Source organism: Plecotus auritus (genome assembly GCF_963455305.1).
Source record: "Plecotus auritus genome assembly, chromosome: 7".
NCBI lineage: Eukaryota > Metazoa > Chordata > Mammalia > Chiroptera > Vespertilionidae > Plecotus > Plecotus auritus.
The window spans coordinates 47,014,679-47,032,895 of NC_137774.1; the positions used below are offsets into that span (position 1 = coordinate 47,014,679).

At 49.1% G+C, this 18,217-nt stretch overlaps 1 protein-coding gene across 4 annotated transcripts in view; it reads right to left on the bottom strand.

Moving 5' to 3' along the window:
• Positions 1-18,217, bottom strand: part of GAS7 (growth arrest specific 7) — a 211,203-nt gene that overhangs the window by 82,833 nt on the left and 110,153 nt on the right. Inside the window, exon 1 of one of the 4 annotated variants that reach the window (XM_080681516.1) lies at positions 4,816-4,929. The exons of the other annotated variants lie outside the window; for them this stretch is intronic. The gene's annotated coding sequence lies outside the window, so the exon portion shown is untranslated. Of the gene's footprint in view, positions 1-4,815; positions 4,930-18,217 lie in introns of those variants that run through there. 4 annotated transcript variants of the gene reach the window in all.

Below are 18,217 nucleotides of genomic sequence, written 5' to 3' on the forward strand. Positions count from 1 at the left end.
CCTTCCACTCTCTCTGAAAAGCAATGGAGAAAATATCCTCAGGTGAGGATTAACAACAACGAAATAAATAAATACATAAAAGTTGTTAGCTAAAGAACATTTAAACATAAGAAAAGGGCCCAAATTAGCTCACATAATTTCTGTGCCTTGCAGAGGACAGCAGGACAGGAAGCATGATTTTCTCAGCGAAGCTGGACCCTGTTCAGAAATATTAAAACTAACCGGCTCCTAAATGTCACCGGCATCCCCCAGCCATGCCTATGAGGCAGTTTTGGATCACTGATGACCACGGCTTAATAGCTGGAAAGTGAGCACTACAGACACTGCTCCCAAACTGCAGAGCTTTCTGCAGACTGCAGAGCCCGCACTTCCATTTCCTGGGGAGCCCTGCACGTCCCCAGTGGGGATCAGGGATCTGATCAATCCCAGCTGCTCCAGGGGCTGCGAGTGAGCACGGCTCCCCGTGGTCCTCCCTGTATGTTTCATTATGAACTTTCACAATTTAATTAAAAGCCTTCCCTTGTGCCCTGAACGCTTCTGTCTCCCACACGTGTTGACCTGCAGCGCCTCTGCGATTCCGCACAGAAGGTGGGCTTCCAGACCGCCCGGTGCCAGAGGGGTGGACCGCCGCCAGGCAGGGCAGCCTCCTTACCAGCACAGCATGTCTGCTGAGCCCAGCACACACCTGGGCACACTTATCTGGGCCTCCAGACACTGCTATGGCCTCTCCAGGTTGGAAGATGGTAAAATATATGCAAGATAAATAGCCTGAGGATGAGTACAGTGTGAGTGTGAGTGTGTGTGTGTATGTGTATGTGTATGTGTGTGTGAAATACCCACATTACAGGAGACACACATGTTGGCTCTGTAGGGTTGGGAGTAAACAGAAACAGGGAGGTCAGGGGGCTTGACTGAAGAAAGAAATGGTCTAGAATAGGTTGCTTCTGCCTGAGGCACAGCATCTAAGGGAAGACCGGACTGGGGCTTGTCGGGTAACCTGGGAGGAAGTGGGAAATTGTGAAAGAGTATTAAGCAAGGGCAGAGACTGACACAGGCAGAACGAGGCTGCAGAGGAGAGAGGGACCCAGGAGTGGAGTGAACCCGCCCTCCAGCCTCAGGCTCAGTCGGACTTAGCCACTGAGTAGCCCGGGATCCAGGGGAATGACACACCGGCTGCCCTACTTCAGCATCTGTGAGACGGAGGATGATTTAGCCCAGCTGTGGAACACACTGTGGAGACCGACAGTAAGAAACTTCGTGCCTGGGAAAGTGCCTGTCACCAAGAATACTCAGGAAATGGGGATCTCCAGGGGAAGGGGGGCCGTCTGGATGCGAGTGAGACCTCTGCCTCCTGTGGCGTGAAGTTTGCCCCACCCTCACCGTCACTGTGTCGAACATGCCACCAGTAGCAGTCACTTCTCCCAGGTTTCTGTTTCCAAGACGACCGCTTAACACAGGCCGCTGGGGAGGCCACCACGTGAAGGCACTGCTGCTGGGTTGGGGGAAGGGCGGGCAGCGAGGAGGACTCTCCTTAGCTGGGCTGCTGGAGTGAGTGGACCAAGCCTTTGAGCCTGTGATCAACCTGAGAACCACCCCTAGCCCAAATCCACAAGAGCATGTGCTTTCCTCTTATTCACAGAAATAAGTCTGTGGTGTCAGAAGCTCTGGTTGACATTTGAGGACACTGATGGCCAGGGGGGTGCCAGACTGCCCTGAGGCCTCCCCATCTGGGAAATGTGGGACCCACACCACCTTGCACACTATGGAAAGGGCCTGCCAGGGAGGCACCCCCGAAACTGAGCCAGGAAGGGCCAGGGGTGCTGAATGGGGGGAGGAGGGCACCCGGGCCAATTTCCCAACTTGGCCAACGTGGGAAAGGTGGTCTCCACAGCCCCCTCCGGAACGGCCATGGGTCCCCGCTCTGCCCGCCCGCTGACAGTGCTCCGCCTCCATCCCCCAAGGCTGCCAGCCAGCTGCCTGTCCCTCTCCAAGAGGGAAGTTATCCTGTTGGCTGGACTGCAACAGCCAGGAGCCGACAGATGTGGAGACAACGGGCACACACCCAAGAAGTGAAGCAGCGCCCGGACACCTGTACACCCTGTTCCACGTTATCCGCAGTAACCAAAGGGGGGAACACGGCAAGTGGCCACTGACCGATGAACGGGTAAACGCACTGTGATGATGTATCCATACAAACAACAACAGCACTCAGCCGTTAAGAGGAATGAAGTACTGATGCACGCTACAACATGGATGAGCCCTGAAATCATGCATGGGAAAGAAGCTAGACACAGAAGGCCATGTGCTGGAATGATTCATTCATATCAAACGTCCAGAACAAGAAAACCCATAGATGAAAGCAGATCAGGGTGGCCAGGGGCTGCAGGGGTGTCGAGGGGGACAGGGTTTCCCCTTTTGTTTGATGGAAACGTTTTGGAACAAGACGGTGGCAGTGGTTGCACAAAAATGTGACTGTACTAAACGTCACTGATGATGCAGTTTATGTGAAGTGTATTTCACCACAATAAAAATGATTTTAGAAAGAGGAAGATGAGGCAGGCGTCGGCCTCCCAATCTGCAGGCTCTCGTTTAAGAGGCCAAACCTCCAGCCTTCCCTCCCGCCTTGTGGCGGTGGAGGCGCAGGCTCCTGGGAGGGCCGCCCCAGAGCCACTGAGAGGATAGAGTGGAGCAACTACCCCATAATTAAGGTCTCTGCCAAACTTACTCTTCTAATTAGTTTCCTTCCAAGTTAAATCCTTCCCTTCCCTTCCTTAGTCCTCTGGCTTCCCCTCTTCCATTCTGTCAGCTCTTTCCCATGGGAACAGGCACGGAAAGCAGGGGTAGCACGGGTCCTACCCACAAAGAGCAGGGACAGAGGGAGTGGAGTGGGCAGAGATGAGGATGCTTTGCTCAGCCCAGGGATTCTGAGCCCGATTCCCAGGATGGCTCTGTGGGAGTCAGAAAATGCCGCCTCTTCCCCCGATGGGCCGTCCCCAGTGGCAAGGCTGGGTCTCAGCCTCCCTAGGCCCCTCACCTGGGTCCCCTTGTTCAGTGAACAGCCTGCACAGCTACATATGGAAACCCATCCTCTGAAAATCTGAATTAAACAGAATCTTCTGCCCCCAAAATGGATGCAGGTGTACACACACACACACACCCTATTTTATCGGGAGGTTTCGAGACCACTTCAGAACCCTAGTCTAATAGGTATTCAAGAAATGTCTGGCCCGGCCGGTGTGGCTGGGTTGGTTGGCCTCACCCCATGCACCAAGAGGTTGCCGGTTTGATTTCTGGTTGAGCCTGGGTCGATCCCCAGTAGAGGGCGTGTAGGAGGCAGGCTATTGATGTTTCTATCTCTCTCTCCCTCTCCCTTTCTCGCTCTCTAAAATCAATAAAAACATATATAAAACACACTGTATATATTAAAGAAAGGCCTGCATTCAGACCCCATTTCTGCCATTGGTAATGGCTTTGATTACTTGCCATATGTCTCTAAGTGCGCCAAGGACTGGGACACTTAGCTCTAATCTATATGTATATAAAAGCTCAAGCGACCGTTATGACCGAATGACTGGAATGACCAGAATGACTGCTCAACCAGTCGCTATTGCAAGCACTGACCACCAGGGGACACTCAACACAGGAGCTACCCCCCTGGTGGTCAGTGCACTCCCACAGCCAACTTCCTGCGGCCAGCCAATCTCCCACAGTCCCTCACCCTATTCCTCCCCCAGGCTGGCAGGCCCCAATTGGCCCAGCCCCGATTGGCCCTGATCACCAGCCAGGTCTAGGGACCCCATCTGTGCATGAATTTGTGCACCAGGCCTCTAGTCTTTACAGTAAGCCTGGCACATACATGCCATTTTTTCCATTTTAAAATGAGAAATCTAGGATTCAGAGAATTTAATAACTTTCCCCATGTTGTGTAGCTAATTAAATGATAAAACCAAACTTTAAATAGTAGCTTTGTTCTAGGTACTGCCATCCAGCTCCCTAAATCCAGGCTACTCCCAGTCCATCTCCCCCAAATCAATCCCATTTCTTCACCTGACCACCTGACATCCAGCTCCCACCCAAGGAGGATGACAACTCGGCCCTGATGCTCCTGCCGGTCGCACCTCCGAGTGTGCACATGCCTTCCCAGGAGACGTGCAGAAATATCACCACCCACATCTGAGCAGTCACGTTCCCTGGCTGTAGGCTGGCTTCCCTGTCTTATTATTGAAGTCAACACAGCGGAAGAAACTGTCCTTTTAATGATGGCTACTGACGCCCCCTGCGGGGGAGGGAAGATGAGCCTGTAAGCAAAGAGAAGTCACCCAGATATGAAAAGAAATCCCCCTACAGCAGTGTTTCTCAAAGTGTGGTCCTTGGACCAACCGTCATTCCCCTGGGATGTGGGTTAAAGTGCAGATTCCAGAGCCCTGATCAAACCACCAAAACCTGGAGCCCAGAAAGCCACCTTTGAACATGCATCCTAGGTGAGCCTATGCTCACTGAACTCGGAAAAGACTGGTTTGCAGTTTTAGAGGCACAACTAAGAGAAAGCATTGCTTCTGAAATGGAAACTGGGAGCATAACATTTTAATAAGCACACTTTATGAAAAGACAGTGTTTGGCTACATGGCTACTTATGCATGAAAAGAGTCCTATCTCCTAGTCCAAACCTTTCAAATAGGTTATTTTCAGAGAGATTCAATCTTGCCCCTGTGCCTCCAGTCTGTGTAGCCCCCACACTTAGCTCCTCACAGCCTCTGCAAGTTCAACCCGGGACGCCTGCCCCTCAGGAGGTTTCCGGGAGCACCGGATGCTTACCTTCTGCAGTGTGAGCAAATGCTACCTGGCAATGTTAACGGGTGGTCGTCAGACACTTGATTTAGCAGCCAGATCAGACCGTTTTAAGGTCCCCTATTCCACGTCTTCTCACACCCCAAATCCAGAAGCAATAGAAGCTCTAAAGAAAGGCGTACCCACTGGGCTCCACACCCCCACTCCCAGATCTATATATAACATGTCTGAAGTTGTCTGCCTAACATGCCACTTTCTGGCAGACCCGTTGCCATGGCAATGACTGCTAATGAGCCCAGTGCCGTGATTGGCAGCGCTTGAAGGCTGCTCCATAAAGGACTCGCTAGCAAGTTCTCCCTTCCACAACCACACGGCCAGCTGGACACCCAGAACTGGCCAGAGAAGGCTGGGTGGGCCTGGAAGGCCTCAGCCCCTGGGAGCCAGTTGGTTACTAGTGACCCTAGGAGTCCCAGACCCAGCGCCAGGAGTAGGCTTCACCATCACTCACAGGAAGTCACCCAGTTAATGACAGGGGCTGCAAGGGAGCCACCACGAAGACCAAGGAGAGTCAGGCCCACTCCATACCTTCCTGCTGGACACCTATTTAGGGTGGAGCGACGCCTACACAAAGCTGGGAACTGCTACCCAAGGAAAGGCCATCTCCTCTGGCTACAGGTTAAGACACAAAGCATGAAGCAGGGCCGCACCTCCCATAGCGATGCGCTGCCTCGGGGTGCCTCTCCCCTGCCCCAGAGGTGAAAGTCCTGTTGTCTCCAGCTCTGGAGCCTTTCCATTCAGAGAGAACGACTCACAGCAAATAGCTGGGGAGGAGGTAGGGCACCATGGCAATGGCACAGTGCCTCCTGGGAAGCATATCCCTGCACATGGTGTTACAGGCTGGTGGGGAGAGGATGGATGCTGGCAGCATCTTCATGTTCTTCTAAGGGTGAGAGATTTGGAGACCTGGCCAGAGGGAGGAGAAGTAGCCACACAACAGAGAAACAGACTGTAAATTCAAGAAGGCAGGGCCATGTCGATCTTATTCCTAGTTTTAGTCTCCACATAGCACCCAGAATATTGGATGGATGGGTGGGTGGATGGATGGGTGGGTGGATGGATGGAAGCTGGGATTGTGGTAGAAACTGGCCTTTAAACAGGTTTAAAGGCTATCTCACCAAACAACTAGACAGAGAATGGCCGTCCCAGCAACGTGCGTGCCCCACTGTGAACAAACCCCAGCTCTGGGGGTCTGACAGAATGGATATCCAACATGGAATACAGGAAGCCTTAAGCTGTGATGTCACTGGCACCCATGACAAGAGGTGGGCATCAGTGCCATGGGAATTTCCTCCCAGCACCCACAGTGCTGCCAGCCACGGCCTAAGGCTGAACTTCTTTGAGCCTGCAGACATGTCGAGCTCGCGGGAGTCTCAGGGAGGCCCCAGCCACCCTGCCTACCCATCTGCAAGCCAATCAACTCGGATCTGAGTTGGGCCTGTTGTCAGGACTGGGAAGGGAGAGGACACAGAACAATAAACTCTATTTTCTGACCCTAAAGAGGAATGGAGTGATCTGGTTACCCAGGAATTTTGATGAACACAATTACAGTGAAGTCCATGCAAGGTCACAGGAAGTCAGCCCTCCCAGGACAACCCGCTAAGCTGCAAGACGAGGTCTGCAGAGGCGCAAGGACTGAGGAAGAGTTTTGCGAACGACTCTGGGAATTGCAAGGAAGCGTTGGGCGGCTGCTCTTGGTGCAGAAGCCAATCCACGACCTGACGTGTGTGAGGGACACACAGCAGAGGGTGGGAAGGAACCGATCCTGTAGGAAGTGGCTTCCACGCCGGCTTTACACACACTCCTGCATGAGCGCTTACTTCTCCGACACTGGAGGAAATAAGTTTTATTATTATTGCACCTGCCATACAGATACAAGAGAGAAGGGCCGATTAACAGGGTTCCAAAGGAGATGGTGTAGAAATGAACACCTCTGGCAGTCAGCAAACTTCTCAGACTGAACTGGCTGGGGCTTTAGCTGATGGCATCTGCCCGGTGGGACCAAAGAGCATGACGGATCTGAGAGACACCCACTTCAGAGCCTCAGCTTTGGCCAATCAGCAGGATTGTGCCACCAAATATCACGGTCACTCCTGCCGATTATGGGGGTTTGGAGCAGGTGCCCGAAGGCCTCATGGCTGTTGAAGGCCACTCAGTGGAAGGGGGTTCCCACAGGTGCTCGTGAAATACAAACAGCTCCAGGGGTCACCTGGGAAGCTGCGGCTGCTTCCTCACCTTGGCCTGTGGAGGGCTTGGGGAACCCCAGAGAAAGGCCCTACATTTTGCTGCATTTCTAAGGCCCGAATGATCCTGAAGTTTTGCAGCTTGAAGGGCAAGGCGGTCCCTTCAGCCTGTTCCCACTTCCGAGTGACTTTGCCCGCACCCGTGATTAACAGACCTTCTGTCCAATCATTCAACTTCCTGACGGCTGCCCGGGAAGGCTGGTCCCTCTCCTCCCACCCCTTCCTGGCAGATACACATCGCATGGCCCCTCGGAGCCTACCTGCCCCTCGGGCCGCAGAAACATCGTGGAAGCACACAGGCCGGGGGCCAGAGATCGTGTCCCCGACTACACGTTGTGATTTAAGGCCCGTGCCTCTCTGGCCATTTCCTCATCTGTAAAACCGGGGACACCTGACCTCTGGGATTCCACCACCTGAGGACCGTCTTTCATCACAGAGACCAAAGCCACCTCAGGGGAAGTGTCAAGACATTTCAATGACAAGCGTAAGCGTACAAAAGCAGCAGCCACATACACAAAAGAGGTGACCAAGACCTCCTGACAGGAACATAAATGTCCGTAACACATGACTGTGTTTTTTGTGACATGTTTCCCCCAAACTCTTGGGGGCTGGAGATAGTTTTATGTAGTCAACCAAATCTGACTCAGCTGGAGGGAAGAAACATTGTCTGAGATGCCAGTGAAGACTGAACAAGAACAGAAAGCACTGAACGCATGCCCCAGCAGAGACACTGACCGCGGGCGGTACAGCTCAGAGCTGCTTTGCCGCCAGCCGCTGCTCTGGCCTCTGGGGCTGAAACGTCCCCTCTGTCACAGGAAGGAGCGGGGCTGGAGTTCGGTGCTTTCAGTTGCCCCAAGGAATCTCCAATGCCTCCCAGACCCTCTCTACCCGTTTATGTCCCCAGAGGATGCCTTTGAAGGACATTTTGAGGTTCGGTCACCATCAGTCACCAACAACAGGTCCCCTCCCTAGGAAGCTCCTCGTAGCATGAGGGCCCCTCCAGGTGATTCCTGGGCCAAATTCTTTGCAGACAGAAAGCCTGGGAACAGTTGCTAACACTTAGTTGGGGGGGGGGGGTGGTGAGGAGGGGAGAGGAGAAAAAGAACTACTAGTGAAGCCCTTCCCAGCCTTCCTTTAATATTAAGATGCAAAACCCCATAATGCCCTATGCCATGTTTCTGGCATTTTGTAAACTTGCTACGCCTCTGAAGAAAACCCCGTAACCGAATTTATCAAATATCCCGTTTCATGCAAAACAGACTGAAGAAGGAAAGTGAAGAGGGAGCTGAAAGTTGCTAGCTCAGCTGTCATAGGCGGTACCCGCAGCAGAGCGGCCTGCCAGGAACTTCAAGGGCCAGTGAGCAGCTGCCGCCCACAGAGGCCCTGCGGGTAAAGGCAGGCTTCCCCTGGGGCCAGTGCCCTGTAGAAAGGCGCTGAGCTCATTAGGGCTCAGGGGTGGCTGATGGGGCTGCAATCCTGCTGCCCAGCTCTGTGGTCGCCCCGGGGCGGACGGAGGGCACCAAAGGAAAACCAGGGTGCATGTCTTCTCAGCCAGACACCATTCCCACCCTCTGCAGTGCACACGCCTGTGCACCAGGTGATGCCAGTCAAGACTTCTGATTGCAGACCCGGCCCCTGTGAGCCACACACACCAGAGGGAGACCGAGGCTGATGCTGGAAGTTTCCGCAGGTCAGTACCCTCCCTTCCAACCCAACTCAGCCACACGTTTGGGCCTCTGCCGCACGTTTGGGCCTCTGCCATGGGTGGTGAGCAAGAGGCCTTGCTCCCAAGCTCGGGACCCCCGCTCTGTGACCGCACGCGACTGCGAGGGCTGGGCTGTGCTGTCTTGCTGTCAGATCTTGAGCAACCCACTTCATTTCTGCGGGTTGGCCTCAATTTCCTCATCTTGAAAATACAGAAGTTGGACCAGATGGTCTCCAGGCAAAGTCACATTCAAGGGTAGACACGGGATTCAGAGGCATCAGCCTGTCCCTGTAGCACTGCCCAGGCCCGAACGCCTGGGACCTGACTCCCCGCCCGAGTGTCAGGCTTCCACTGCTAGCCGTGGTGAGTGTGGTGAGTCCTCTGACCCCATGGGCCCACGTCACCTGCCCCCACCCCATCACCCCCAGAGCCACACTCAGCTGAGCTCCGTGTGCCAGCCACCCGCTTTCTGCCTGGCATCCTGGGCTCCCCTGCATCTAGAGCTGGAATTCACCCCGAGGCAAAGGCAGGCGCCAGTGGACTGCTCTGGGCCTGCTGGCAGTTAGCCCTTCTGTTCCACCACTTGCCCTGCACCCTGATCGCAGTTCTCTTACACATGGGCACACCGCCGACCGCCCACACCCAAACCCACACACCTCTGTGTCTGCCTTACCCACTCTGCCAAGAGCCTTGCCCGGGCCCTTCCCTGCTCCCTGAATGTCCCTAGTGTTCATCTTCTCTGTGAATCTCTCTTCCCATAAACCCCATAAGCCCCCCAGGTCCTGGGAAGCTTAACTGTCGGAACCTGGCTGATCGGTCTAGAGCCTTTACAGCCGTCTCGCCGCGTGTCCCTGTGTGAGCAGCCTTGGAGCTTATTATAAATGCAGGCCCCAGGCCCTTCCCTGGGGACGACTTAGGTGCGCCCTGACCATTGAGCAGCCCTGCTGTGAACTTTCTAGGAGGTGAACTGGCCCGTCGGGGCTGCACCTGGATGATGAGCACCGTTCCTTCTCTGGCACCGGTTTGGGCCCCATCAGAAGCCAAGTGGGGAAGAGAGTGTTCCGGAGGCAGGTGTGGACACGGACGAGCCTTTCCACAGAAACTGGACCTGCCCAGCTGCCAGAGCCTCAGGACGGTTCTCACAAAGGTCTAGGCTGATGAGAGGGCCCAAACAAGGGGGGTGGCTACCTTCCAGGAGCAGAAAGGTCTCCCCGAGTCTCAGGACAGCGTCCATTATTTCCATTATGGCCACTGCCACCACCACCCAACTGGACAGAAGCATCCAGCCCAGCCTGGAACCACCATGGAGACCTGGGTCTCCTGGGCAGATACTCAACTACCTTCTGGAAAGCTATGTCCCCTGATGGGCTTTCACCCTATGGTGTCCCGGCTAGAACTGGGCCATGGGGTAGAAGGCAGGTGGGTAGATGGCTATAAACCAAGCTTCAGATGTGGGAAAGTTAAATGGGGTGGTGACAGGTGGACTGAAATCCCCGCAAGAGAAATCCAAGCAGCCACTCTGCTGCTGAGGGAACCAGGGGAGCCGAGACTCCCTTTCCCACCACAAACATCCCTTTCAATCTCTGTCCTCCTCCCCTCGTCTTCTCCTGACTTCTCTCACAACGGCCCAGCATGCTTTCCTCCCTGCTCGTGCCTGGGGCCCGTGAAAGGTGCCCCCAGCACTCAGGGCCCCCAGGCCCTCTGAGTTTAACAGTTGGAGCCCACAGCTCAAGGTTCTCAGAGCTGCCTCTTTAAAGCGTCAAAGTCATTTTGGAAACAGGCAGAAGAAAAGCAAGCTGAGCCCACACATCGGCAGGCGAGCAGGGTCAGGCCTTACCATCAGAGGACAGCTCATCTCCTTGGGGGCTGCTAACTCGGAGGAGAGACTGGGGTCCTGTCTGGAGTCCCCAGACTCAGGGCCAAGCCCCCGCCAGCTGCCTCCGCATGGCACCCTCTGCGGGAAATGAGGCTGAAGCGAGCGGCGCCCGGGTCAGGGCTCCGGGCACCCGGAGGATGTTCCTGTGGCTTCTCTCAGGGCCACTCTTTCACAAAGAACCCACTACATTGCACAGTTCCTTCCAAATCCGCTCCAGCCCTTGTGGGAAGTCATCGCCGCCGGACTTTCCAGATGCAGCTTCTTGGGGAGTTCTTTCTTTCCCTTTTTTTTTTTTTTTTTTTTTTTTTTAACACTCTCTCTTTTTCCCCTTTCTCAGCTAAAAAAAGTTGGCTGAGGTCACAACATACAATGGCCAAGCCTGTGTCACTGACCAGATGCCTCCCACCCCCCGGCCTGCAGACAAGGGCGCCTTTGTCCACTGTAGTTTAGGCGGGACTGGCTGGGCCTGCCCAAGCCCTGCTGGGGAATGTTCTGCCAGCTTCTTCCCAGCCCTAAGTCAGGGCCCAGGCCCAGGCTGTGTGAACCCAAGGCCAGATAAGGCCCAACATAAAAGGAACAGAGAATGACCCCCAAAGAAGCCTGCGTTAGATCTTCCCAGGGCTGGAGAGCTGGTGCCCACAGGGGTAAGATGAGGGCCGCCTGCCTTCACTCTCCCTTTCCACTTCCAAATCTGGACAGATTTCGGGCGGGCGAGAGACACTGTGCATCTCAGATGAAAAAGGGCTGCTGATCACAAAGCTGTTAGTTGCAAGTGGGAAAGGACTGGCCCCTGAGAACAATGCTGCCTCCTCCCACAAAATGAATTTAGGTGGGGACGTGGGTTCTTGGTGAACATGTCACATCATTCCATTTAGAAAGCGTTTTCTGAGCAGCCGAGGGTTTAGCACTTAAAATGCCACGTTTCTGTGTTTGCTTTCAGAGGCAGACCTGTGGGGTTTTAGGATGTGATTCTCTATATGGAAGAAAATGGGATTTTCTGTGGGGACCAAGGTCCTAAGGCATGGGTGGTTTCCTATCAAATCACTTCTCTCAAACGTTTGTGTGGATGAACGGTTGACTGAAGAAGCCATTTCAATGCCAGCTCCCTGGGTAGGGCTAGGAATTCGGTGCCATCCCCTAGAGAAGAGTCGGATCATGGTCACACCCTGTCGATTCAGCAGCTGTGATACGGGGAGCAAGGCCTCTACACTGTGGCTCCTTCAAGGGTAAAATGGAGATGATCACAACATAGTTCTCAATAGGTGGCTGTGAGGATAAAGGCGGGAAATCCATACAAACACTTAGCACAGTGTGAGGGGATGTGAGTTCTCAGCAAAAGGCTGGCGGTGTTGTTACTAACAGCAGCGGCTGAAGACGAGAGCTGCTGTTTCCTGGGCACAAATAGTTTCGGCTCAACAACCACCTAAAATCATACAACCTAATTAGGAACGGGCCAAGGACCAGTCTCCAAAGAAGATCTACAAATGGCCAATTAGTACGTGAAAAGATGCTCCACATTGCTCACCACTAGGGAAATGCAAAGCACAGTGAGATGTTACCTCACACCCAGTGGAATGGCTATCAAAAGCACAGAAAAGACAAGTGCTAACGAGGACCTGGGAGCGCTGGAACCCCTGCTGGTGGGAATGTAACATGGCACAGCTGCTATGGAAACTGTATGGCAGCTCCTAAAAAATTAAACATAGAATCACCATATGATCTAGCAATTCTACGACTGAGGATATACCCAAGAGATATGAGCGCAGGGACTCGAACAGATATATTTGCACACCCCTGTTTATGGCAGCATTATTCACAATAACCAAGGGGTAGAAGAAACCCAAGTGCCTACTGATGGGTGAATGATAAACAAATGTGATACACACGCACGCACGCGCGCGCACACATGCACACACAATGGGACATTATTCAGCCTCAAAAAGGAAGGAAACTCTGACACATGCTACAACATGAATGAACCTTGAGGGCATTATGCTAAATAAAAAGGAGCCAGTCACAAAACCGCAAATACTGTAAGAATCCACTTCTGTGAGGTTCCTAGAATAGTCAGGATCATAGAAATAGAAAGTAGAATGGTGGCTGCCAGGTGCTGGGGGGAGGGGGCAATGGGGAGTTACTGCTTAACAGATGCAGAGTTTCGGTTTTGCAAGATGAAAAAGTCCTGGAGATGGACGGTGATGATGGTTGCACAAGAAGTTCAATGTTTTTATTTTTTTATTTATTTATTTATTTATTTATTTATTTTTTTTTTCCGTTCCTTTTTTTATTTTTTTTTTATTTTTATTTTTTCAAATTTTTATTAAGGTATTATATGTGTACATATCTTACCATTGCCCCCCCCCCACCCCACTCCCATACCTGCCCTCACCCCCCAATGTTTTGCATCCGTTGGTTACTCTTATATGCATGCATACAAGTCCTTCAGTTGATCTCTTATTTCCCCCACCTCTCCCTAACCTTACCGCTGTAATTAGACACTCTGTTTGATGCTTTACTGCCTCTGTAACTATCTTTTGGTTCATCAGTTTATAATGTTTTTCATTATCCCTAAATGAGTGAGATCATGTGGTATTTTTCTTTCATTGACTGGCTTATTTCACTTAGCATAATGTTCTCTAATTCCATCCAGGTGTCTACAAATGGTAGTAATTCCTTCTTTTTTATGGCAGCATAGTATTCCATTGTGTAGATGTACCATAGTTTTCTGATCCAGTCATCTGCTGATGGGCACCTAGGCTGTTTCCAAATCTTAGCTATTGTAAATTGTGCTGCTATGAACATAGGGGTGCATATATCCTTTCTGATTGGTGTTTCTGGTTTCTTAGGATATATTCCTAGGAGTGGGATTACTGGGTCAAATGGGAGTTCCATTTTCAGTTTTTTGAGGAAACTCCATACTGTTCTCCACAGTGGCTGCACCAGTCTGCATTCCCACCAGCAGTGCACGAGGGTTCCTTTTTCTCCGCATCCTCGCCAACACTTGTCGTTTATTGATTTGTTGATGATAGCCATTCTGACAGGTGTGAGATGGTATCGCATTGTCGTTTTGATTTGCATCTCTCGGATAATAAGTGACTTTGAGCATGTTTTCATGTGTCTCTTGGCCTTCCTTCTGTCTTCTTTCGAAAAGATTCTATTTAGGTCCATTGCCCATTTTTTTATTGGATCATTTATCTTCCTTTTATTAAGTTGTATAAGCTGCCTGTAGATGTTGGAAATTAAACCTTTATCAGTGATACCATTTGCAAATATGTTCTCCCATACAGTGGGGTTTCTTGTTGTTTTGTTGATGGTTTCTTTTGCTGTGCAAAAGCTTTTTATTTTGATGTAGTCCCATTTGTTTATTTTCTCTTTGGCTTCCATTGCCCTAGGGGCAGTATCACTGAAAAAGTTCTTTTGGCATATGTCTGAGATTTTGCTGCCTGTGGATTCCTCTAGTATTTTTATGGTTTCCCGTCTTATATTTAAGTCCTGTATCCATTTTGAGTTTATTTTTGTGTATGGTGTAAGTTGGTGATCTAGTTTCATTTTTTTGCATGTATCTGTCCAATTTTCCCAACACCATTTATTGAAGAGACTGTCTTGACTCCATTGTATGCTCATGCCTCCTTTGTCAAATATTAATTGCGCATATTGGTTTGGGTCGATATCTGGATTCTCTATTCTATTCCATTGATCTATATGTCTGTTCTTGTGCCAGTACCAGGCTGTTTTGAGAACAGTGGCTTTGTAATACAGCTTGAAATCTGGTATTGAGATCCCTCCTACTTTATTCTTCTTTCTCAGGATTGCTGTGGCTATTCGGGGTCTTTTTTTATTCCAGATGAATTTTTGGAGAGTTCTTTCTAGGTCTGTGAAATATGCTGTTGGTATTTTAATGGGGAGTGCATTGAATCTATAGATTGCTTTGGGTAGTATGGACATTTTGATGATGTTGATTCTACCAATCCATGAACATGGTATGTTCTTCCATCTGTTTACATCTTCCTCTATCTCTTTTTTCAGTGTCCTGTAGTTTTCCGCATATAGGTCTTTTACCTCCTTGGTTAAGTTTATTCCTAAGTATCTTAATTTTTTTGGTGCGATGGAAAATGGGATTGCTTTTTTAGTCTCTCTTTCTGTAAGTTCACTGTTGGTGTATAGAAATGCCATAGATTTCTTGGCGTTAATTTTGTATCCTGCTACCTTGCCGAATTCATTTATTAAGTCTGTTAGTTTTTTGATAGAGTCTTTCGGGTTTTTTATGTACAATATCATGTCATCTGCAAATAGGGACAGCTTTACTTCTTCTTTTCCAATTTGGATGCCTTTTATTTCTTCTTCTTGTCTAATTGCAATGGCTAATACTTCCAGTACTATGTCAAACAGGAGTGGTGAGAGTGGGCATCCCTGTCTTGTTCCTGTTCTTAGGGGAAATGGTTTTAGTTTTTGCCCATTGAGTATGATGTTAGCTGTGGGTTTATCATATATAGCTTTTATTATGTTGAGGTATGATCCTTCTATTCCCACCTTGTTGAGAGTTTTTATCAAGAAAGGGTGTTGGATTTTGTCAAATGCTTTTTCTGCATCAATTGATATGACTATGTGATTTTTATCTTTCAATTTGTTTATGTGATGTATCACATTTATTGATTTTCGGATATTGAACCATCCTTGCATTCCTGGGATAAACCCTACTTGGTCATGGTGTATGATCTTTCTGATGTACTGCTGGATCCGATTTGCTAGAATTTTGTTGAGGATTTTGGCATCTACATTCATGAGGGATATTGGCCTGTAATTCTCTTTCATTGTGTTGTCTTTATCTGGTTTTGGTATTAGGGTGATGCTGGCTTCATAGAAGGAGCTTGGAAGTGTTCCTTCCTCTTGAATTTTCTGGAATAGTCTGAGGAGGATAGGTTTTAGTTCTTCCTTGAATGTTTGGTAAAACTCTCCTGTGAAGCCGTCTGGCCCCGGGCTTTTGTTTGCTGGAAGCTCTTTGATGACTGCTTCAATTTCTTCCATAGTTACTGGCATATTGAGCTGTTTAGATTCTTCCTGATTGAGTTTTGGAAGGTTATATTTTTCTAGGAATATGTCCATTTCCTCCAGGTTGTCCAGTTTGTTGGAATAGAGTTGTTCGTAGTATTTTTTAACAATCCTTTGTATTTCGGCGGGATCTGTTGTTATTTCACCTCTTTCATTTCTGATTTTGTTTATTTGGGTCCTCTCTCTTTGCTTCTTGGTGAGCCTGGCTAGAGGTTCATCAATCTTGTTTATCCTTTCAAAGAACCAGCTCTTGGTTTTGTTGATCTTTTGTATTGTTTCTTTGGTCTCTATGTCGTTTATCTGTGCTCTGATCTTTATTATTTCCTTCCTTCTGCTTACACTGGGCTTTTCTTGTTGCTCTTTTTCTAACTCTTTGAGTTGTTGGGTTAGGTAATTTATTACCCCTGTTTCTTGTTTTTTGCAGTAGGCTTGTAGAGCTATGAACTTCCCTCTCAAGACTGCTTTCGCTGTGTCCCATAGATTTTGGATTGTAGTGTATTCATTGTCATTTGTTGTCATGATGTTTTTTATTTCTTCTTTGATTTCTCTGGTAACCCAGTCATGGTTTAATAGCATGCTGTTTAGTCTCCATGTGTTTGATTTCTTTGGGTTGTTTTTATTGTAGTTGATTTCCAGTTTTATGCCACTGTGGTCTGAGAAGATGCTTGATATGATTTCTATCTTCTTGAATTTGAAGAGACTTTGCCTATGTCCCAACATATGGTCTATCTTTGAAAATGACCCATGTGCACTTGAGAAGAATGTATATTCTGTGGCTTTGGGGTGAAATGTTCTGAAGATGTCAATTAATTCCATCTGGTCTAGTGAGTCATTTAGGATTGATGTTTCTTTGCTGATTTTTTGTTTAGAGGATTTGTCCAATGGTGATAGTGGGGTATTGAAGTCTCCTACTATGATTGTATTGCTGTCAATCTCTCCCTTGATATCCTCCAGGAGTTTTTTTATGTATTTGGGTGCTCCTGTATTGGGTGCATATATGTTTACCAGAGTTATTTCTTCTTGTTGGATTGCTCCCTTTAGTATTATGAAGTGGCCTTCCTTATCTCTTGTTATGTCCTTCAGTTTGAGATCTAATTTGTCAGATATAAGTATTGCTACCCCAGCTTTTTTTTCAGTTCCATTTGCCTGGAAAACCTTTTTCCATCCCTTCACCCTCAGTCTGTGTGCGTCTTTTTTTCTGAGGTGGGTTTCTTGTAGACAGCAGATATATGGGTCATGTTTTCTTATCCAATCCATTACCCTATGTCTTTTGATTGGGGCATTTAATCCGTTTACATTTAAAGTTATTATTGATAGGTACTTGTTTGTCGCCATTCCTATTCTTTACACCTGTGTTCCTTCTTCGCTTCCTATTTCTTTTTTTTTTTTTACAGCAGACCCTTTAGCATTTCTTGCATTGCTGGTTTGGTGGTAATAAATTCCCTTAGTCCTTTTTTGTCTGTGAAGCTCCTGATTTCACCTTCAATTTTGATTGACAGCCTTGCTGGGTACAGTATTCTTGGATTCAGACCCTTCCTTTGCATGACTTTGTATATTTCATTCCATTCCCTTCTGGCCTGATGAGTTTCTGTTGAGAAATCAGTTGCTAGTCTGATGGGGGTTCCTTTGTATGTAACTTTCTGTCTCTCTCTGGCCGCTTTTAAGATTCTTACTTTGTCGTTGGTGTTTGCCAATTTAATTATAATGTGCCTTGGCGTCGGTCTTTTGGGGTTCATTTTGCTTGGGACTCTGTGAGCTTCTTGGATTTGTGTGGGTTTTTTCTTCTCTATATCAGGGAAATTTTCTGTCATTATTTCTTCAAATAGGTTTTCTATTCCTTGCTCAGCTTCCTTTCCTTCTGGAACCCCTATTATGCGGATGTTGTTTTGTTTCGTGTTGTCCCAAAGTTCCCTTAGGCTCTCCTCCTGCCTTTTAATTTTTTTTTCTAGAAGTTGTTCTACTTGGGTATTTTTTCCCATCTTGTCTTCTAGCTCACTGATGCGGTCCTCTGCTTCTTCTAGTCTACTCTTGATGCTTTCTATTGAGTTCTTTACAGCAGCGATGTCATTTTTCATTTCTTCTTGGTTCTTCTTCATTTCCTCTTGGTTCTTGCTCATATTGTCAAATTTGTCTTCCATTCTTTTCAGCCACCTTATGACCATTTCTCTGAATTCTTTTTCTGGAAGGTTGCTTGCTTCCATTTCGTTTACTTCCTTTTCTGGTGATGCCTGCTTTTCTTTCATATGCGGGCTGTGTCTTTGTCTCCCCATGGTCTCTCTTCTCTGGGTGTCTGGTTATGTAGTTCTCTCTCTCCTTATCCCAGGCGAAATCTGACCTTTCCGTGGTGGAGTGTAGAGCTCCTCTGAACCCGTGTGTTTGCGCCAATTGGGGAGCGTTGTTCTGGGGCTCGCAGCTGTTCCGTGGGTGCCGCCGTTGTGGATTCTCAGGCTTCCGATAAGCTCCACTTTCCGGTTCCAGATGGCGGCTACTCCGCGTCCA